Below are 8,490 nucleotides of genomic sequence, written 5' to 3' on the forward strand. Positions count from 1 at the left end.
ACTTCAGTTCTCTAGACAAACTTTCAAATCTACTTTAAAAAAGTATAGACAACACTGTAAATATATGGCAACATATATTAATAAGTATTTGTAAACTAACTCTGATCATGTGCCCCAAAACATGTTAAACTATCTCTATTCTTGAAAAATGGATAATGGATTTTATAGCAGCGATCCATTTAGATAACAGTTTGACAAAATAGCCTTAACTGGAAGTCTTTTCTTTTGTTTATTATTATTATTATTATTACTTCTACTTTTGTTTTTATCTTTCTTCTCTCTTTTTATTATAGTTTTTTGGTTGTTTCCACTTTCTTACTTTTTATTTTATATATTTTTCTCTTCTTTTTTCCTCTCTTTCTACTGTTTTTTTCTTTTCTTTTTTCTTTTTCATCTGTCATTAATGTTTGTTGTGGTTTTTTCATAGAACAAATATATTAATTAATATATGGCATAATTATGATATTATTAATGAAAAGAATGACAAACGAATGTTAATACAACTTATGTCTGTTTTTCCTCTTTTTTGATGCAAACTAATAAAAATTATTATTAAAACAAATTTTAACTTGTCTTCCTTTGTTTTATGGATAGTTTTTATGCTGTTCAATGGCTTGTTTTCGATGGCTTGTTTTTAATATTGTGATGTGGTTTTCATTGTAAGCCACCTTGAGCTGGAGTCTGAAGAGACAGCATGAAGATATCCCAAATCAGTAGAGGTAGTGAAGGCCTGCTCTGCCCTGGATAGTTCTAGCAAGCCTAATCTCATTGGAAGCCAATCAGGGTTGGCCCTTGTTAATACTTAGATGAGAAACCATCAAAGAATGTCAGGTCACTACCCAGAGGGAGGCAATGGCAATCCATCACGGAACATATCTTGCCTTGAAAAGTCTCCAGGGTCATCACAATCCAGCTGTGGCTTGATGGCATGTTCCACCACCACCAAACAAATACTGTATGATAATAGTGATAATAGTTCCGCAGGGCCTGTAAGACTGAGTTGTTCCACCGGGCTTTTGGGGAGGCCAGCCATTGATAGGGCACCCTCCTTGCCTCTCCCTTTTAACATCTTGGGAGCTGTGACTTCTAAATCAACCGTCCCACTCTCTGGGAAGGTTTTAAGGATAGTTTTAATACTGGACGCCAAGTGGTTTTTGTAAAACGCTGTAATTTTATGTTTTTATGATGTTATTTATATTAATTATTTATTGTTTATGTGGTATTAATTTGTTGTTCATCGCCCAGAGCCCTTAGGGGATGGGGTGGTCCATAAATATGATAATAAATAAATAAATAACCCGACCCCAGTTCTTTGTCCTTTGTATTTGGTAATCAGTAAGTATGGATAGATGATCCTTACAAACTTCCTTAGTAGTGGTCTTCCATCCAGGTACTAACCAGGGCTGACCTTGCTTAGTTTCCAAGATCTGATGAGATCAGGCCTGCCTGGGACATTCAGGTCAGGTTATAGTATCTGGCTGAGTGATTACTATCAAATGGAGAGTTTTGGCCCTTTGGTGTGATTGCGAGTTTTCATTTCTGTACTCCCACCTCCTCTTGACCAGAATCCTAAAATCACTTTCAACTAATTCTCAGCACATCAACAAGATGATGAAAAACTATCCTTGGTAATGTTTAATTCATCATTTGCTAAACTGTACAATTCTCTTATTTTGCAGACTTTCAGGGTACTTTGTTCCTTTCCTGGATCTCAACAAGAAGCATATAGGCATTGGGAAAAAAGTTCTTTAAACAGTTTTCAGAATTACTTGAACTGAAAAGGTTTAAAGTCAGCTTTTAAAACCTTCATTTAAGGGAAAGGAGTCCTGTCTGAGGATTCTCAAGGTCCCTTGTGGATGCTCTATCTTGCTCTGTAGATGAAACAGCTGAATCAGATATTGGCAGCTAGGTGGTTTGTCTTTCATCCTGCTTAAGGATAAGCTACAGCAAGCCTCTGAGTATTTCTAGGCAGAACTGTGAAAGGGGCTCTTCACTCAGAGGTCGGGTTTCTGGGGAACAGCTTACGGGCAGCCCTTTGTCGGCATATGTTGCCGTTTTGCATATCCTTGCATTGTCCTTCCTGAGTTCTGCCTGTGCTAATGCAAAATGACGGCTTTGCCCATTTAGCACTGCAGGCCTTAACGTTAATCTCATTACTATGTATGAGCTCTATTTTCACTCCAATTTAACCTTAATAGGATAATTTGCAGGCCTCTTAACCATAAATCTTTTAAATGACCATTTTATTTGCTTTTTTGAGGACTGAGTCTCATATTTGCCATTCCCCCTTTTGTGTAATTGTCACACTTCTTTGGTACCGTGCACATCTGTATCTGTATGTGTGTGCATGCACACACAAATACTTTTTATTACCTATTACCTATACCCACTAAGGAATGCAGAATGGTTTCTGGGGTTTGCCCTTTGCTTTTTCATCCTCACATATCACTTGTGTGGTAGAATTGACAAAGCAGTTCAGTTCCAGTGCAAAATGAATGCCTGCATGCAAATAAGCATTTAGGTGTAAACTGATTATATCTTCGGACCCATATCCAAGGCAGCCATTAAATAATGAACTATGGATAGGACAGTAGCTTTATCTTCTTTATCAGACAGCAAATAAATTAAATGATAATTGTGTGAACATACTGAAAAGTGTAAGATTAATGGAATGATAAAAAAGATCGTATAAATGAACAAAAATCACAATAAAAATGGTGGTTCTGTCTATGCCTTTCTACATGGTCAACTGGACTATCTGAGAATCTGCCAAATAATTTGTTGAGGGGTAAGGCCAGGAAGAAAAGTCTTCAAAAGACTGGAACAGTTAAGAATTTTAAATAATCTGGATGCACTGTAAAGATGGGGTGCCAAGCCCAAAGAAAATGTACATTTTCTTTTGGCATGACTGCATTCTAAATCCATTAGTATCTTACTCATACCTAAAGTGACATCTGAGGGAAAACTTGGATAGGGAATCTGTAAGGTTGAAAGTCTTTCATCTACCCTCTCTGTCCAAGAAGACACAGAAGGGCCAAGCTCAGTCCATTTTAAAATATTGGGAAGAAAATCCTGGTCTAATAGGAAAAATCTTAATTTGACCACAGCTTTCCATACTAACGAGATAGAACCAAGCCCAGCCTCTAAATATAAATTGGAATTTGTTGATAATGCCAGAAATGTCCATTTCATGCAGAAGTTCATGTTCAATAGTCATTAGATTGTCCAATTTGTTTTGATTCATCGTGCTCCTTAGTTCATTTTTCATCCTTTTCAGTTTTTAAAATGAGCACTCTCCATTGCTGTTGGTAATCATGAGTGACAAATACTGGCAAGGCATTTTCTCACATTTGGAAAACAAGGTCTTCTTTAGTACCAATATGAGAAGCACGATCTGTTTTCAATAGCCTTTTGGGATAGGGCAGGATAGAAATATGAAAATAATAATAATAAACAGTTCAGAAAACTGTTTCACCAAGACTTTCTTCTAGATCTTCTGGATATGACTTGGTAAGATTTAACGATCTCTTTACAGTTTCTTCAGGTGCAAGGGACTGCAACTTATGAAAGAATCCAAATGCACCATTTACTTTTTGATAACTTTCTGGTGTTTTGACAGGGCAGAAAGCAAGCTGACAATGGCAAAAAAGTCCAGCTTATAAACTTCTGAGAGAGCATTTGAGATTCAGCAAGTGGATCAAGTGCTTGAATCACTGAAATCAACATACATGCAATTTCACTTGTGTTCTGTTTGGGTTTGCTGTTGATAAACTTCATACTCAGTCAGATCCTTGGTTTTTTGCTCAAAGTCTGAAAAAGAAGATTGCAAAGCCTTAATATGTCCATGCAAGGATTCCTAAGCCCATTATGCAGGGAACCCTTTCCTTGGGGCTCTTTGCTATACAGTGGGACTGTAGTGGGGTCTCCTTACATTTCTCTGTTTACACATGAGAGGGTGCCCCTCTGCCTGCTGCATTCCTGCCCCCACTTCCAGGTTGTTCCCAATAGTCCCTAGATTGCTGGCTTTGTTAAAACCCTTTAATTGTTGTTTTATCGATACTGTTATATATTGTTATATCAATATCACTGTGTTTTTGAAACTAAAGAAGCAGATCCAGCTGTCATTTAAAGGAGGAAGCAGACTTGCCTTGGTGGAGCACTGGCAAACTGCTTGCATGCCCTAAAGCAGGGGTCCCCAAACTTTTTAAACAGGGGGCCAGTTCAGGCATGGCCAGAGCCCAGCTGGGGGCCGGACCAAGTGCCGCCCGCGGGGGGGCGCCATCCATCCGCCCTCGACCCGCCCCTGGCCGAGCCCCCCACCCCCGCGGTCCCCTTCCAATCCGGCCCTGAAGCTCTGCCGCCTTTCTCTCTCCCCCCTTTGCCGCATTGGTACGGTCCCCTCCGGCCACTTGGAATGAGCAGCGAGTCGCCCGCGCTTAATGCTGTTTGTAAACCTGGGGGAAAGGAGATAGAGAAGGGGGAGATCCGCTTCTGCCCAGCGGGCCGGATAAATGTCTTCCGGGGGCCTGATTTGGCCCCCGGGCCATAGTTTGGGGACCCCTGCCCTAAAGGATCCTTCTCTCCACCCTCTCCCAGCTGCTTGCTGCCACCACCACCCTCCTCTCGTTCTTCCTCTGTCCCTCTGAAAGTTCTCTGTCCTTCCCTCACAGAGCAGGGACCAAGGAATTGAGGGGGAAGACTGGAAGAAGCAGAAACCCCAAGGTGAGGAAGAACATCGGGGTTACCCCAGTTTCACTAACTGTGGGGTTTCGGGATCTTCGAGGCTGCAAGTGTAAGCACATCTGTACAGAAATCTCTGCAGTGAAGGAAACATTATCTTGCTGCACAGGAGAGCTGCAGTGTATAATTGGCCATAGAATTCACAAGCTGTGTTCAAGTTTCAGCCAGAAGATTGCAAAGGAACAATAGTCATTTGAAAATGCTGTAATACTTGATCCCACAATGACCATCATTCCTGTTTACAACTTTATAATCGTTGAAAGAAGTCCAAGAGCCTGTTGTGGACTCTCTCCCTTTTGATTATTGTTATTTGAAATGTCACCCAAGACTTAATTGCAGAAAAGCTGTGTAAAAGTGCTTTTGTTGCATCTGCACGAGCCTGGCCTCAGACATTCTTTTCACAGAGCATCACCATCAGATAATGCAGCAGAAAGTAGATCCTGTTGCTAAGCAGGAAAAAAAATTGTCCAGACTTTCTACAGATTGAAAGAGAATTAATGCTTCTTGACAACATTCAGCAGCTCATTTTCCAACCAAATTTCGTGAATGAGCAAAACATGACATGTAATCTGCAAACTCATTCAGCTCTTTAATTCATGCTTGTAAGCCACACTTGCCACCCATGTTGCTGGCATTATGGTAAGTTTGAGCATGGCAGTATTTTATATCTATGTCATTTTTCTTTTTTAAAAAATCAAATAAACTTTAAGCAAGCTGTTCAGCACTATATGACCTGCCATTTCCAAAAACTTCACAGATCTTTCCATTGGTCCAACAGCAAGACATAGTGCACAGTCAGTCAGCTGGTCCACATTAGATACATCTGGAATAGAATCCAATGAAACCAAAAAATACTTGTATTTCTTTACTTCACCAACAACTTTGGTCCAATACACAGGATCCAATCAGACTGATGAATTCCTCACATGTTGTTTCAGATAGGTATGATTTATGTCCCCTGCCTTCGTTTGCATGAGTATTATATGGTCTGCCAGAAAAGGGTCAGACTTGGCCAGTAATTCTAACATTTCCAACTAATTTCCATTATGCAGAGCGACAACAGTGTGTTCCAATGCCTTTGCTCAAACTCAGATACTGGCATGATATCATGTTGGCGTGATCATTGAAGTGCCAACATACATCCTGACTCACCTTCTTTCAACAATGTACATACTTACTGCTACAACATACTTAGTGCTACCAACTGCTATGAGAGTTAAGAAGATTGTTGAAACAATGCACAAAGCAGGCACATGGAAGAGCAGGGGAAACTGTTGTTGCAGTCCCAGCTGGGGGCTAGAACTTATCTATCCTTATATCACCCCCAGCCTCTCCCATTTAGGTTCAGTGTCCTGGGATAAAGTACCTGTAATGGTTCTGAGAAGAGCATCACTCAACAAATGCAACACAGTGTTAGCCCCACCGCTGGCTATTTGTATTAAGTATCCCCTCTGTGGTTCTAAGTGGGTTTCATCTGTAGTTTCCACCATCAAAGCACAAGGCTGTAAGTGCACATGATGGGATACAGAGTGGTAAAGTCCCTTGTAGCACATGCTGTTGTCTGAACTAACGGTGCCCAAGCTGGGGTTTATATAGTGCTGCAAGGGGGCTTCACTGGCAAATATGGGGAGATCTGAGGTGCTGCAGTTTTAATTAACGACCTAGTGCTTGGGAGGTGGGGAACATGCTGTGGGGCAGGGCTTTTTGCTTTAATTAGTCCCTATGGTATTGATCCAAGCTGTACTAGGTGAATAATGGTGTGCTGGTACCAGGTGAATAATGGTGTGCTGGACACCATATGTCCCAACTCGGCCTCTGCGTTCTGCAGAGGCCAATTTGCTGGTGGTCCCCGGCCCCTCTATGATGCGTCTGGCCTCCACGCAGGCCAGGACTTTTACGGCACTGGCCCCGGCCTGGTGGAACACCCTTCCTTCAGCTGTCCGGGCCCTGCAGGACCTAGGTGAGTTCCGCAGAGCCTGTAAGACCGTGCTGTTCCACCGGGCCTTTGGAGTGTCCAGCCGCTGATACGGTGCCCCCTTACTGCTCCGTGCCTCCGTGCCTCATATTGAGGGGCCCCACCGTCCTCACCCCTTAGGGATAGGTTTTTAATTGGGGTTGGACGCCCTTGCTTGTTTATTTATGTATTACTGTTATTCGCTGTTTTATGAGTTTTAAGTTATTTTATGGGATGGAGCCTATATATTTATATTTTGTATGACCGCTCCCGTTTGATGTTTAGATAATGTTGTTTACCGCCCGGAGCCCTCCGGGGATCGGGTGGTATATAAATCGAATAAATAAATAAATAAACAAACAAACAAATAAAGTGGAATATCCTGGCAAGAGGGTCTCTGGGAGTTGAAGTCCTACTCAGCATGTCTGTGATACCAGACATTTCATGCCACTGTGGCAGTTATACCAGGGTAGCATCAGCCAGGCTTCCTGCCAGCCTATTTCCAAGAAGCACCAGCATAGAGCTTTGTTGCCATCCAAAACATTTTTGAACTGATGCTTAACAGGGGGTTGTCAAGTTGTCCTTCAAAAGTTAAAAAAAAAGTTTTAGAGACATGAAAGTTCATTCTTTTTTTTTCAGAATCCTTTCGTACTGTTGGAAACTTTGATATCTACAGAATATAAAGACTCTTAGGTCAAGCTTCCTCAAGACGGCCTTTCCGTTTATGGCTTTTTCCTCCCTGGGAACGGGTAAAAACGCTCGCTCCCAGGGAGCCATTCGGCATTACAGGCTGCACTGCTGCTAAGCAGCAGCTTCGACCTGGCGCCGCCCCTCCCTTCAGGGCGGCAGTTGCTCAGCCGCCTGAAAAAAACAACCCTTTAAAGGGTTGTTTTTCTCAACAGCGCTCCGGGCGAGCGCGGTGCTTAACAGCACCGCCGGCTGAACACGCTGTTTCCGTGCCGATTAATTGAATTGCCGAGCAGCTATCGCTGGTCGTCGAAGTTTTCGCCACGCCAGTTCCTCCCACCCCTGGAGGTTGGAGAGGGCAGCGCAGGTAGGGGCTTCGACGGGCCAGCAGGCCGATCATTTCCGGGGATCACGGTGAGTCGGACAGGAAGGGGGCAGAGGCGTGCTCCACAAGCGGAGTCGCCTGCCGCCTGTCGGCCTCTCCGGAGGTCGCTCAAGACGCGATGCGCAGCGTAACGGCCTCCGCCTCCATGCCGGCAGAATTCTTGCCGGCATGGAGGCGCCTGGGGGGCCGTGCAGAAACGGCCTTAGTTTATCATAACCTTTTAACTAACCTGTTAATCATGAGGAGTTAAGGAAGTATGTTAAGGCCTAAATATGCCTAATTGGAAGTAAGTATAATTGAAATAAGTGGTACTTACTTCTGAGTAAGCATTATGGATTCATATTGGTGTAAGTCCAACAGCTATAATTAAAAACCTTTAATTTAATATCTGTAGCTTATGGAACAACCCACCAGGAAGCAATACTGCACATATTGTGCTGAAAAGACTGGGAAGCAAAGCATAAGTGCAATAGTGTTCTTGTGTTGTTCCCTTTTATTGTGATGGGATTTGTGAAGAACAACTTCCTAGTAGATTGCTCTTTGTCTGCATTTTTCCCCCCTCAAGTGATGGGAAGGAAAGAATAAAGAGTCTGATAAAATGCTTCCATGGCCTTATGACAGGCACATATATCTTCTGTGCTTCCAACTGGCATTGCAAGTATTCATATAATTCAGTCTTGTACTTGAGTGTGAAGCACTATTCACATATTTCTTTGATATCCAA

This window comes from Sphaerodactylus townsendi, linkage group LG04, assembly GCF_021028975.2.
Source record: "Sphaerodactylus townsendi isolate TG3544 linkage group LG04, MPM_Stown_v2.3, whole genome shotgun sequence".
In the NCBI taxonomy this organism is placed as follows: Eukaryota; Metazoa; Chordata; class Lepidosauria; order Squamata; family Sphaerodactylidae; genus Sphaerodactylus; species Sphaerodactylus townsendi.